Raw genomic sequence first — 13658 nt, 5'->3', positions numbered from 1 at the left:
GAATCCAGTGATTCATCACTTACATATAATAACCGTGTTCATCCCAACAGGTGCCCTCCTTAATGCACATCACCCATTTAGGCCATCCCCTACCCTGCTCCCCTCCTTCAACCCTCAGTTTGTTCTCTGTATTTAAGGGTCTCTTACGGTTTGCCTCCCTCTCTGTTTTTATCTTATTATTCCTTCCCTTCTCCTATGGTCATCTATTTTGTTTCTTTTAAAAAACATTTTTTAACGTTTATTTATTTTTGAGAGCAGGAGGGGAGGGGCAGAGAGAAAGGGAGACACAGAATCTGAAGCAGGCTCCAGGCTCTGAGCTGTCTGCACAAAGCCCAACACAGGGCTTCAACCCACAAACTGTGAGATCATGACCTGAGCTGTAGTTGCATGCTTAACTGACAGAGCCACCCAGGTACCCCTGTCTATTTTGTTTCTTAAATTCCACCTATGAGTAAAATCATGTGTATGTTTCCTTCTCTGACTTACTTCACTCAGCATAATACACTCTAGTTCTATTCATGTTGTTGCGAATGGCAAGATTTCATTCTTTTTGATCACTGAGTAATATATATATATATATATATATATATATATATATATATATATATATGTATGTGGTATTGTTGTGGTGTGTGTATATATATATATATACACACATATATATATTTATATATATTTATATATATTTATATACAACATCTTCTTTATCCATTCGTCAGTCTAAGACATTGAGGCTATTTCCATAATTTTGCTATTATTGATAGTGCTGTTATAAACATTGGGGTGCATGTGTCCCTTCAAATCAGCATTTTTGTATCCTTTGGATAAATACCTAGTAGGCAATTGCTGGGTCATAGTGTAGCTCTATATTTAACTTTCTGAGGAACCTCCATACTGTTTTCCAGAGTGGCTGCAACAGTTTGCATTCCTACCAACAGTGTAAGAGAGTTCCCCTTTCTCTGCATCTTTGCCAGCACCTGTTGTTTCCTGAGTTTTAATTTTAGCCATTCTTGCCTGTGTGAGGTGGTATCTCATTAATGTTTTGATTTGTATTTGCCTGATGATGAGTGATGTTGAGCATCTTTTCATGTGTCTGTTAGCCATCTGGATGTCTTCTTTGGAGAAGTATTTATTCATGTCTTCTGCCCATTTCTTCACTGAATTATTTGTTTTTTGGCTGTTGAGTTTGATAAGTTCTTTATAGATTTTGGATACTAACCCTTTATCGTATGTGTTATTTGCAAATATCTTTTCCCATTCTGTCAGTTGGCTTTTAGTTTTGCTGATTGTTTCCTTTGCTATGTAGAAGCTTGGTGAGGTCCTGGGGATAGTTCACTTTTTATATTATTTCCCTTGCTGCCTGGGAAATGTCTAGTAAGAAGTTGCTGTGGCTGAGATCAAAGGGGTTGTTGCCTGTATTCTCCTCTAAGACTGATGATTTCCTGTCTTACATTTAGATCTTTCATCATTTTGAATTTATTTTTGTGTATGGTGTAAGAAAGTGGTTCAGTTTCATTCTTCTTCATGTTACTGTTCAGTTTTCCCAACACCATTTGCTGAAGAGACTGTCGTTTTTGTTGAGGATTTGTTGGCCATATTTGTGGGTCCATTTCTGGGTTCTGTATTCTGTTCCATTAATCTATGTGTCTGTTTTTGCACTGGTACCATGCTGTCTTGATGATTACAGCTTTGTAATGTATCTTGAAGTCCAGGATTGTGATGCCTCCAACTTTGGTTTTCTTTTTCAACATTACTTTGCCTACTCGGGGTCTTTTCTGGTTGCATAGAAATTTAAGAATTGTTTTTTCTAGCTTTGTGAAGAATGCTGGTGTTACTTTGATAAGGATTGCAGTAAATGTGTAGATTGCTTTGGGTAGTACACATTTTAAAAATATTTGTTCTTCTAATCCATGAGCATGGAATGTTTTTCCATTTTTTTGTGTGTTTTGTTCAATTCCTTTCTTAAGCTTTGTATAATTTTCAGCATACAGATCTTTTACCTCTTTGGTAAGGTTTATTCCTAGGTATCTTATGGTTTTTTGGTGCAATTGTAAATGGGATTGATTCCCTGATTTCTTTTTCTGCTGCTTCATTATTGGTGTATGGAAATGCAACTGATTTCTGTATGTTGATTTTATGTCCTGTGACTTTGCTGAATTCATGTGTCAGTTCTAGCAGTTTGTTGGTAGAGTCTTTCGGGTTTTCCACATAGAATGTCATGTCATCTACAAGGAGTGAAAATTTGACTTCCTCCTTGCCGACTTGGATGCCTTTTATCTCTTTGTGTTGTCTGATTGCTGAAGCTAGGACTTCAGTACTATGTTGAACAACGGTAGTGAGAATGTTCCTGACCTTGGGGAAAAGCTCTCAATATTTCCCCATTGAGGATGATATTAGTTGTGGGTCTTCCATACACAGCCTTTATGATGTTGAGGTATGTTCCTTCTAGCCCTTCTTTCCTGAGGGTTTTATCAAGAAAGGATGCTGTATTTTGTCAAATACTTTTTCTTCATCTATTGAGAGAATCATATGGTTCTTATCCTTTCTTCTATTAATGTGGTGTATCATGTTGATTGATTTGCTAATATTGAACCAGCCTTGCATCCCAGGAATGAATACTGTTGATCATGATGAATATTTTTTTTTTAGTGTACCATTGAATTAGATTTGCTTGTATCATTGAGAATTTTTGCATCTAGGTTCATCAGGATATTGGCCTGTAATTCTCCTTTTTAGTGGGGTCTTTGTCTGGTTTTGGAATTAAGGTAATGCTGGCTTTATAGAATGAATTTAGAAGCTTTCCTTACATTTCTATTTTTTGGAGCACTTTAAGAAGAATAGGTATTAACTCTTTTTTAAATGCCTGATAGAATTCCCCTAGGATGCCATTTGGCCTGAACTCTTGTTTGTTGTAAGATTTTTGATTAGTGATTCAGTTTCTTTGTGGTTATGGGTCTGTTCAAAGTTTCTATTTCTTCCTGTTTCAGTTTTGGTAGTTTGTATGTTTCTTGGAATTTGTCCATTTCTTCCAGATTGTCCAGTTTGTTGGCATATAATTTTTCATTGTATTCTTTCATAATTATTTGTATTTCTGTGGTGTTGGTTGTGATCTCTCCTCTTTTATTTGTGATTTTATCTATTTGGGTCCTTTCTCTTCTCTTTTTGATAAGTCTAGCTAGGGGTTTATCAATTTACTTAATTGTTTCAAAGAACCAGAGCTTAGTTTCATTGATCTGTTTTTTTGTTTGTTTGTTTGCTTCTATAATGTTTATTTCTGCTCTAATCTTTATATGTTCCCTTCTTCTGCTGGCTTTAGGCTTTATTTGCTATTCCTTTTCTAGGTCCTTAAGGTGTAATATGAGATTGTGTATTTGGGACCCTTCTTGCTTCATGAGATAGTTCTGAATTGCAATATACTTTACCCTTTGTACTGCCTTTGCTGCATCCCAAAGGTTTTGGACTGTTGTATTTTCATTTTCATTGGTTTCCATGTATTTTTAAATTTCTTTTTTAATTTTCTAGTTAACCTATTCATTCTTTAGCAGGATGTTCTTTAACATCCATGTTTTTGAGGGCTTTCCAAAGTTTTTCTTGTGGTTGACTTCAAGTTTCATAGTCTTGTGATCTGAAAATATGCATGGTATGAACCTGTTGAGGGCTGATTTGTGATCAGGTATGTGATACACTCTGGAGAATGTTCCATGTGCACTCTAGAAGAATGTGTATGTCTTTGTTGCTTTGATCTTCTTCTTATTTTATTTATTTTTCTCTACTCAAAGAGTCCCCCTTAAAATTTCTTGCAAGGCTGGTTTAGTGGTCACAAACTGCTTTAGTTTTTGCCTGGGAAACTCTTTATCTCTTCTATTCTGAATGACAGTCTTGCTGAATAAAGAATTCTTGGCTGCACAATTTTTTCCATTCAGCACAATGAATATTTCCTGACACTCCCTTCTGGTCTGCCAGGTTTCCATGGACAGGTCTGCTGCTAACCTCATATGTCTACTCTTGTAGGTTAAGGACATTTGTCCCTAGATGCTTTTAGAATTCTCTCTTTATCTTGTTATTTTGCAAGTTTTACTATGATATGTCATGGTGTTGACCTGTTTTTGTTGATTTTGAGGGGAATTATCTATGCCTCTTGGACTTGAATACCTGTTTACTTCCCCAGGTTAGGGAAATTCTCAGCTGCAATTTGTTAAAATAAACTGCCCCCTTTTCCCACTCTTCTTTTTCTGGGACTGCTATGATGGATATTGTTTCATTTTATGGAATCACTAAATTCTCTAAGTCTCCCCTTGTGATCTGACAGTTGCCTTTCCCTCTTATTTTCAGCTTCATTATTTTCTATAATTTTATTTTCTATATCACCTATTCCAGAAAGGAAATTTTCAGTTTACCAAGATGGGCAATGGATTTCTTCAGTGTTTCTCAAATCTCACAAATGAGTTATTTATTGGTAAGGATGATCCCCAAAGCTTTGGACAGTGTGATAGAAGACATAGGTGATAGCACTAAGAATAATTATTGTGAAGTTGTGGAAGCAAAGCCCTGATTATAGGAGGCTTATAAGCAAACAGGAGAACTGGAGGAAATGAGTTTGCTTACTTATTGGGGAAGTTCTGCTGTAAATAAGAGGAAAGAAATGCACAGTAGCTGGAGGGTATAGTGGGGTCATGAGAGGATTGTCTTTATTTTACTGTGGGAAAATAATTGTATTTTGTATGTTAGTGGGAAAAATCAGTGAGAATAAGTTGATGATGCAAAATAAAGAGGGAAGAATTGCTGGAGTGCTGATACTGAATAAATGAGAATGAGATCTGGCACATAAGTCATTGGGAGATTGAGTGTCCAATTTTAGGAGCATGGAAAGGGCACAGAAACAGGGGCAAGAACAGAGGATCTGGGCCCACATGCAGGACACCAAGTAGATGTGATGGAAAGTTGTGGAATTCTCTAAAATTGCTTCTATTAACAAGGAAATCTAGGTTATTACACAGAATAAGGATGCGGGAAGATCTGGGAAGCTTGAGCAGAAGGTAAGGTAGGAAAGGACCATATGTTGATTAGAGTCTTGGGGATGAGGGATAGACTGAGTATCCTGGGACTGCCATGATATGACTGCTCTGACAGTCAGTTAGTGATGTTCAGGCCATTAACTGTGGCCAGACTGTCAGAGTTGGGCGTGAGAGTATTCCAGAATTTGGGGTATCTATCTTGATCTTTGCTGATGGAGTCTGGAGGCTGTCAGACAGATGGATTACATTCAATACACAGACTCCTCCTGACTCGTGACAATATGTTACATATAGTATCATTTCACAGTAAATTGAGATTAAGATTAGGTTTGCTGTCCTAATGGTTTTGGTCAGACATGCACCGATTCTAGACTGGTTGTTTTGTGTCTCTGAACGTAGTGATGCAGTTGGAATTAAATTGAACTCTGAAAAAAGACCTCCTGTGTTAAATCTGGAGATAGCCGCTAGACACAACTTAATTTTTATTAATTTCAGAAAATTATAAATATAGGTAAGTATTATAGCTAATAACAAAAATAAACTCTGCCATCCCATTGGGGGCATATTGTGGGTGTCAGAGGCAGTTCTCCAAGTCATAAATATTCATTGATTTATGTCCTTAAACAATGTTTCTGATGAAAATAGTTCAGCAGTTTCTTACCCCCTATTGGAAGTACCTTCAGATGAAGGCTGGGTAGTTTTTTAAGCCATATGCTTGGGGAGTGAGAAGGGTCAGGGGAAGAACATTTTGAGAGCACTCTTAGATCTGAGAGGAGAATTCAAACCAGACACAAATGTAAATATGAACTTTCCCATAGGAGAAGAGTATCATGGTTTTGTCTTTAAACAGTGTTAATTTCAATCAAGGGTGACTTTTTGGTTGGTTGAGGAGTGTCAGTAGCCACTGACTGTCCTGAGGAAACTCAGCCTTTGGCTAGAGTAGACGTGAAAGAATCATGAAAACAAATGCCTTTAGGATGACTTTTTCAACACGTGCAGAATTCTTCAAGTGAAGCTGATGTTATTAAACCATCTGCTGTAGGTCATTTAACACATAATCCATCCGCTAAAGGAAAGTACTGCCTTTCTAAGCCAAAAGCAAGGAGAAAATATGTCTTCATAAGACCATTTCAAATTAATGCTGGCTGCTCCTGTCACTCTAAGACAGGATCTAAAATGAACAAACATGCAAATACCTCAGAGATAAATTTCCTGAGTTCTCCCGAAAGACAGGAAAGGAAGGAAGGAAGGAAGGAAGGAAGGAAGGAAGGAAGGAAGGAAGGAAAAGAAAGAAAAAGAGAAAGAAAGAAACAGCATTAAAAAGTAGTAATGAAGTATGTTTACCCCCTTTTGAAACATGTTGAGTCTCTGAGAGCATTTTTGTCCTGTTTGTAGGTGAGGAGACTCTGGCAGTGAACATGGGCTGTGTTTCCAGCTGCCTTGGAGACACACAGCCAGAGACTGGGACATGTCATGAGTCTAAAAAGATTCTATACTTTCGTGGAAGGCTTTCCTCTTTCCATTTTAATGGAGCAGCCAATATTAAACTTTGCCTTTCTGAACTTCTGGAAACAAAGTACTACTAGTTGAAATTTTCCAATGATGTAATAAAATGTTCACGAAACAACTCTTATTAAGAAAATACTGAGTAATTGCAACTTAGTCTTCATTTATGGTTCTTTCTGGAGTTTATTTTAAAGATTAAATAAGTGGAAAATTTTAGTCTAAAAAGAACTACTCCCATCCAAAGTTAACTTTAAATTACTAGAACTTTAAGTTGGTATAGAGCAAAGTATTTAAACTATATATAGGCATTTAAACTATATATAGTTTAATATTTAAACTATAGGCATTAAGATTCATTTATCACAGTAATTAGATTAGTGTTTTGTACTTATATAGGCATTAAGATTCATTTATCACAGTAATTAGATTAGTGTTTTATAGTTATTTTACCTGATAGGTAGATGAGATTAACAAATCAACATTTGAGGGATGATCATATCAATTCAGTGGCATACTATGTAATTATATGCCCTCAAAATCAAGTGATTGTAGGAAAGCAAAAATTTGATTCAAGCACCCTGAACATCTGTGATGGTGATCAGCAGATTCATTGTTTGTTTCTTCCTTCCTTCCTTCCCTCCTCCCTCCCTTCTTTCCTTCCTTCCTTCCTTCCTTCCTTCCTTCCTTCTTTCCTTCCTTATCTTTCTTTCTTTCTTTCTTTCTTTCTTTCTTTCTTTCTTTCTTTCTCTCTCTCTCTCTCTCTCTCTCTCTCTCTCTCTCTCTCTCTTTCTTTCTTTCTTCCACTCACTCATCAAATAGTTTTGCATTTGTGCCATTTGTTAGGAAGAATGTAGCAGCAACCAAGGCAGACATGGTCTCTATGCTAAAAGGTCAGACTAGAATCAGATAGATGAATATTAAACCAGCAATTATAACAAAGTATGATGGGTCCTGTAATAAGACAAGTAGAGTTGATAGAGGAACATATAGGAAAAAACATGTAGGAACATGTAAGGAACAATCTAGGGATGGTAGATTGTCAAAGGAAGCATTTTCTAGGGAAATAAGCATTAGAGACTAGACTCAAGACACTGGCACATACAAAGGGCTGCAATCCACACCCTCTCCTTTTATCTTACTGGAGGCATTTCTACTCAGAGGCCATCAATGAGGAGTATTACCCAGGGACCAAAGATTTATAACCCTCTGTTCTTTAACTTACAGACTTTACCAGAGCTTATTTTTCTTATCTTTGCATATATTGGAGTATGTGGCATTCAGCATACAGGCATCTTGAGATTCTTGTTCTCTGTCTTGCCAAGTAGAGGAGGAGGTTGGGGTCATTATGGCATCAGCTTGTATTAGTGATGTTTTGAGGAAAATGAATCATTATACTGCACTCTATGCATATGAACTCTGGCACCAGATCTTTTGCATATTATAACCATCATAAATTCATATATGAAATCAAGAGTATCTTTATCTGGCTGCAACCTGAGGAATTGAAGTGTATTTTAATTGCTTATATTTTGTTGTTTAGTGTTAGTGCTATCTAGGAAGAGCTGTGTGTCCAAATAAGATGTCTGAAGTAGTGGCTTCCTGAGAATGTGTATGATCATCTTGCAGAGGGGTCAGTGGAAACCTGTGATAATGATGCTGAAAGAGGTAGTTGGAAAATAACTTAAAAGTTTTTTTTCTGCAGAAGTGAACAGAACTTGGGAAGAATCAGGAAGAGTTGTTCTGATTGGCAGGATTTGAGCAATAAGCCTATTAGAAAAAAATTCTAAAGCAGGAACAGATGTGTAGTGTTCAAGGGACAAAGTCATGAAACGTGGGAATTTGGCTATGATCCCAGAATAGGGAGGTCAGAAAATTTCATGAGGGGTATCCAGAGAATATTAGAGTTTGGGGGTTTGAATGGCTACAGGAGAAGTTTCAAATTGAATCTCTTGTGTGAATTTGGGCCTGAGTAACAAAGGGCATCAAGTCTCTAGAATGAAAATGGCTGCAAGAAATAGTTCAGCCTTTGACTGATGGTAGAATTTTAAGGGAACTTACAAGTTAGTCCCAGAGATCCAAATGTCACTACAGTTGTTAGTACAGCAATTTTACCAGCTGATGAGAAAAAGAGTGGCTAAACAAGGCTTTTTTTTTTTTTTAAACTTCTACTAAGCTGAGTAATGATGTGAATTGGGAAGGGCTGGGAATCCTTGGTCTATGGAAGGAAAATTATTTATGAAACTCTAGATGGTGGCACTGAATGGTCATCCATGTAAGCAGTGTCTCTATTATATCTGGGGCTATATTTCATCTCAACCACCAAGTCCAGTCAGTAGCCAGTTATTCTAGTTAGCATGGTGCCATGACAACTATATGGACTGTGGTAAGTCATCTTGTGCCATGTGAAGAGGCATGTCAAATGGAGACTTACTGATCCACACTTGATCCTCAACTTGTCCATTTCTACCATTAGCTAGCTGGAAAGTGGAAAGTACAACTTTTCAATAGCTGGAGACTTTTTCAGGAAGGGATCAAGAGTGAGGCCCAGAGATGTAAGTTGCTTATGTCTTCCTGAATTTGAAAGAGTGAATCTGTGTCATGCAAATTAAATAAGATATAAACTTCCCACTTCATTGAACTTAATTGGGAGTAAATTCTCAAGAAGATGTTTTCAATCCATCAATTCATCTCCTAGGGTAACTGTATAAATTGAGAAGCTCTCTGGGCTCGTGGTGACCTCTTTTTGGAGGTGTATAAGAAGTGCCACCTTGGCTTAGTGGAAGGGGATGCTACCCCATATTCTCAGCCAAAGGAAAGGCTCTTTAAGAGGATCCCCTTTTCGAGCTTTGAAAGCCACACCGTGTGGTTAGGAGACACAAAGGACTATCGGTAGGCCTAGGACTAAGAAAGCTCAAGTAAGATTGCAGCCTTGGATGGGTCTGACTGCAGGAAGCAATCAGAACATAATAATTAGAGGTGCAGCCAAGGTAGCTCTGTAGTCAGGGTCTGTTTGCCCAGAATTGTGAAGTTTCCTCATTCTGGGAAGTTTAGTAACAGAACTGGTGTAGTCATGGGCAAACTAGGATGGTTGGTTACCCTAGATATTGTGTTAAGTTTGATCAGCACTCCCAGTATTTGTGAAGGAAGGGAGGCCTGACTGTTTCCTCTAGTCTAGATATGAAACACATGGGAGAGAGAGCAGGCATTGGGTCATCTTGAGTCTAATCCAGTAGGGCCATCTGGAGAGGTAGGGGAATATCAGTAGAAAGTATTTTGAAGCATAGAAAGAGCTGAGAAAGGAGAGTAAGTGGCCTCTTGGAATAGATATTTATTTTCCCTGGGGCAGTACAACTGTAGGCCAGCAGTATCTAGCAGGGAGCCTCTGAAGGGCCAGTGAAAACATCCTTAGAGAGAAAAAGTCACCTTTATTTGTCTGCCAGGTACCACTTGGGGATGCAGCTTTCACCATCTGGCAGGCCCAGAGCATGGAAAGCCACCTAGTCAGGGAAAAACTGGCCCATCTTTACCTTCCCTCGTTCATCTCTGGCCAAGAGTGAAATAGCAGCTGGAAGTCAAGTAGGAGCAGAAGTTTGTTGGATGAAATTGCAGAGAAGTACCGTGTTCCTTTCCCTTGTAAGAAGGGAAAAAGACATAATACTAAGTCAAGTGAAAATATAATATTGAGTCTAGTCTGGTGTTTTGATACCTTAGAGGGTACATTCTTATTTACCGTGTTTTAAAGTAACCAGAATATACCTATTACCCAAGAATCAACAATAATGCCTTATAGTAGAGAGTTTTTGTCTAGAGGTGAAGGAGGATTATGTCCACTGGGTGTAGTTAAAAGGGACCTGGGAGACAACAATCAAATTATACAATATTTGTAAAACGAAGCAACTAGGCTATTGATATCCTAATGAGAACATACACAGTAAATAATACAGAAAATGCCAGGCCTATTCTGAGTTAGTAAGTCCTAACCTTGTCAGTTAGATATCAAGCATATTTCTACTTTAGTTTTCTGTTTCCATTTTGGAATAATCCAGAGTTGATGTCTGTGTGCCCTGCCATTTGGGTTCCTTACTTGGGAGAATCTGGTGTTTACAAGACCACACATACCAGCAATCTGTAAGCTTTTAACTTACCATTGAAGCAAATATGTAGGTATCTGGAAGGCCCACACTGCAAGAACAACTGCTAAAAAGCTTTGCTCTTTTCTGAAGAAGAGTCCAGACCATTTATCACAGCCAGAGGCAATGCATGAAATGACGGTAATAAACAAATGAATGAGTGTCCAATAAATCACAGTAGCCTGATTAATCAATAAAGGTATTGATTTTTTTTAGTGGTATTTCCCATCCCCTCCCCCTCTCTCAACCAAGGGATTTACACAGGCCACTGAAAGATAAATTTATCTTCCATTCTTGGGGCTTGTATTTGACCTGGTGTAATAGGAATTGATCAGTATCTAAATGTTGTTTTGGTTGGAATGTTATAATTTGCTGTATTACAATGTCTAAAGTTGCTTGTACAGGTGCCATCATCTCTAGTTACATATTTTTATAATACAGACTAATGATTCTTATCAGGAATCCTGTTGGAGCTCTCCTTTCCAATTATATGCCAATAAGGAATGATAATAATAGCAATAATGGTAACTTTCTCAACATGTCAGAGAAGACTATTGTGTACCAGTGGCTGGTGCTGTCTGTCAGAATCTTATGGAATGAAAAGGTCCAGTGCTCTGCTACGATGCCCAGTGCTTTATCTTCTTCCTGAGGAAGAAAAGTTCCCTCTTCCACAGTGAGAAGCATGGATTTTTTTCTCACACCCCTGGTAGTGGGCATCATGTTGTATACTTCTCTTGGGGAAGAAGAAATGGGAGGACATTTTGCCATCACTGGCACCTTCCTAGCACAATCCCAGCTTCCTTCTGTCTTCATACTGGCCTCTCCATGAGGAGTGCTCAGCCTACCTCATGGGGCTGAGGCAGCCTCCTCATTCTCTCCTTTGTCCATAGCAACCTCCAAGGACTCAGGTTTGGACTTGTCCAAAGTTTGAAGCAGTAAAATGTAAAAGACAAACAACCTAACCACATGATTGTGTGTTTTTTTGTTTTTTGTTTTTGTTTTTTGTTTTTTTGTTTGTTTGTTTTTTTAGTGTGGAAAATAGCACTGGATATTTCCAAATGAATATTGATCCCTTATTGATCCCTTATAATGGTAGTTAACATACTTTGCATTTTTTACTAATTAGTTGGTCTTTTATCTTTGTCTGTAGGTTTACATTCTAGTGTACCTTTGATTTTAATTTAAATGTTTATTTATTTTGAGAGAGAGAGAATCCCAAGTAGGCTCTGCAATGTCCCCGTGAGATTATGACCTGAACTGAAATCAAGAGTCATATACTTTGCCTGCTGAGCCACCCAGTTGCCCCTATTTTTAATTTAAGAATTTTTTTGATTTTTGATTTTTAAATTTTTATTTATTTATTTATTTTTTAATACAATTTGTTGTCAAGTTAGCTAACACACAGTGTATACAGCGTGGTCTTGGTTTTGGGGTAGATTCCTGTGATTCATCGCTTACATACAACACCCAGTGCTCATCCCAACAAGTGCTCTCCTCAATGCCCATCACCCATTTTCCCCTCCCCTCCACCTCCTCTCCCATCCATCCTCAGTTTGTTCTCTGTATTTAAGAGTTTCTTAAATGGTTTGTCTCCCTCCATCTCTGTTTGTAACTATTTTTTCCCCTTCCCTTCCCCATGGTCTTCTGTTAAGTTTTTCAAGTTCCACCTATGAGTGAAAACATATAATACCTGTCTTTCTCTGACTGACTTACTTCACTTAGCATAATACCCTCCAGTTCCATCCACATTGCTGCAAATGGTAGGATTTCATCCTTTCTCATTGCCAAGTATATAAACCATATCTTTATCCATTCATCAGTTGATGGACATTTAGGCTTTAAGAATATATCTTTAAGTTTATTATTTATTTTGAGAGAGACAGAGATTGCACAAGTGGGGAGGGGCAGAGAGAGAGAATCCCAAACAGGCTCTGTGCTGCCAGCATAGAGCCCAGTGTGGGGCTCAAACCCACAAAGCCATGAGATCATGACCTAAGCCAAAACCAAGAGTCAGATGCTTAATCAACTGAGCCACCCAGGTACCCAAGAATAATTCTTATATCTATTCTCAGTGTATACTCATTCCCTAGATGGGCATATCCAATTGCATGATTTAACTACCATTCATATGCTGGGGACTCCCAAATGTATATCGTTCTTTTATCTAAGCTCAAGACTCACATATGTAGCTGCGAATGTTGCATCTCCACTTAGATGTCTCATAGGCATCTCTACCTTAACATGAACAAAATGGAACACTTGGCATTCATCTACCCTAAAACCTATTCTCATCCATGCTTCCCCATTTCAGTGAGTGGCATCACTATTGACTTAGTTTTCTAAGCCAAGAATTACCCAAGTAATCTTCATGGAGTTTACAGTGAGACCTTTTACAGGGTATATCTAATTGTATCAAATTTATATTCCTTCAGTGTCTTCCCACAGTTAGAAGATAATTAACAGTCTTCATCATGGTAGTCAAGGCTATGCATGGCTTGGTGCCTACCTCTTAATGTTGCTGCATTTTAGCTATACTGACCTCCCTTCTTTCCCTGAACACATCATGTCTTTCCTGCCTTAGAATCTTTGCCTTTGTCTTCCTTCTGCCTGGAACTAGGTTATCTCATATTTCTTATCTCAGGTTAAATATCACTTCTTCAGAGATGTAGTTTCTAACTCTCTTATCCAAATTAGGTCCTTCCCCTTTTATTCTCAAAATATCTTTATTTCCTGCAGTCTGATAATCTCAATATGTAATTATTTTCTTCATTTATTTATTTGTTAATTTAGTGTATTCCCCATTTCTTTCAAAAACTCTTTTTTTGAGGCCAGTGGCCACATCTCTCTTGTTGATCATGGATCCTCAGTGTCTAAGCCTAGCTAGGCTTCTAGAACTTACAGATGTTTAATATACTATTTGTTGAATAATGAAATGCCAAAAATGGTGAGTAAGCTTACTGGACAGCTGGCGTTCCTTTTTACCAAACCAAGATCTATTACCAAATGA

General features: G+C 37.8%; 1 long non-coding RNA gene across 1 annotated transcript in view; it reads left to right on the top strand.

Annotated features, from left to right (window-relative positions):
• The first annotated feature begins 4000 nt into the window (after nucleotides 1-4000).
• Nucleotides 4001-13658, top strand: part of LOC128314385 (uncharacterized) — a 261252-nt gene continuing 251594 nt past the window's right edge. The window contains exon 1 of the long non-coding RNA XR_008295968.1: nucleotides 4001-5036. This is a non-coding gene — a long non-coding RNA (uncharacterized LOC128314385). The remainder of the gene's footprint in view (nucleotides 5037-13658) is intronic.

The sequence above is a fragment of the Acinonyx jubatus genome, chromosome A1 (assembly GCF_027475565.1).
Source record: "Acinonyx jubatus isolate Ajub_Pintada_27869175 chromosome A1, VMU_Ajub_asm_v1.0, whole genome shotgun sequence".
Classification (NCBI taxonomy): Eukaryota; Metazoa; Chordata; class Mammalia; order Carnivora; family Felidae; genus Acinonyx; species Acinonyx jubatus.
This window is presented reverse-complemented; position numbering and strand designations above follow the sequence as displayed.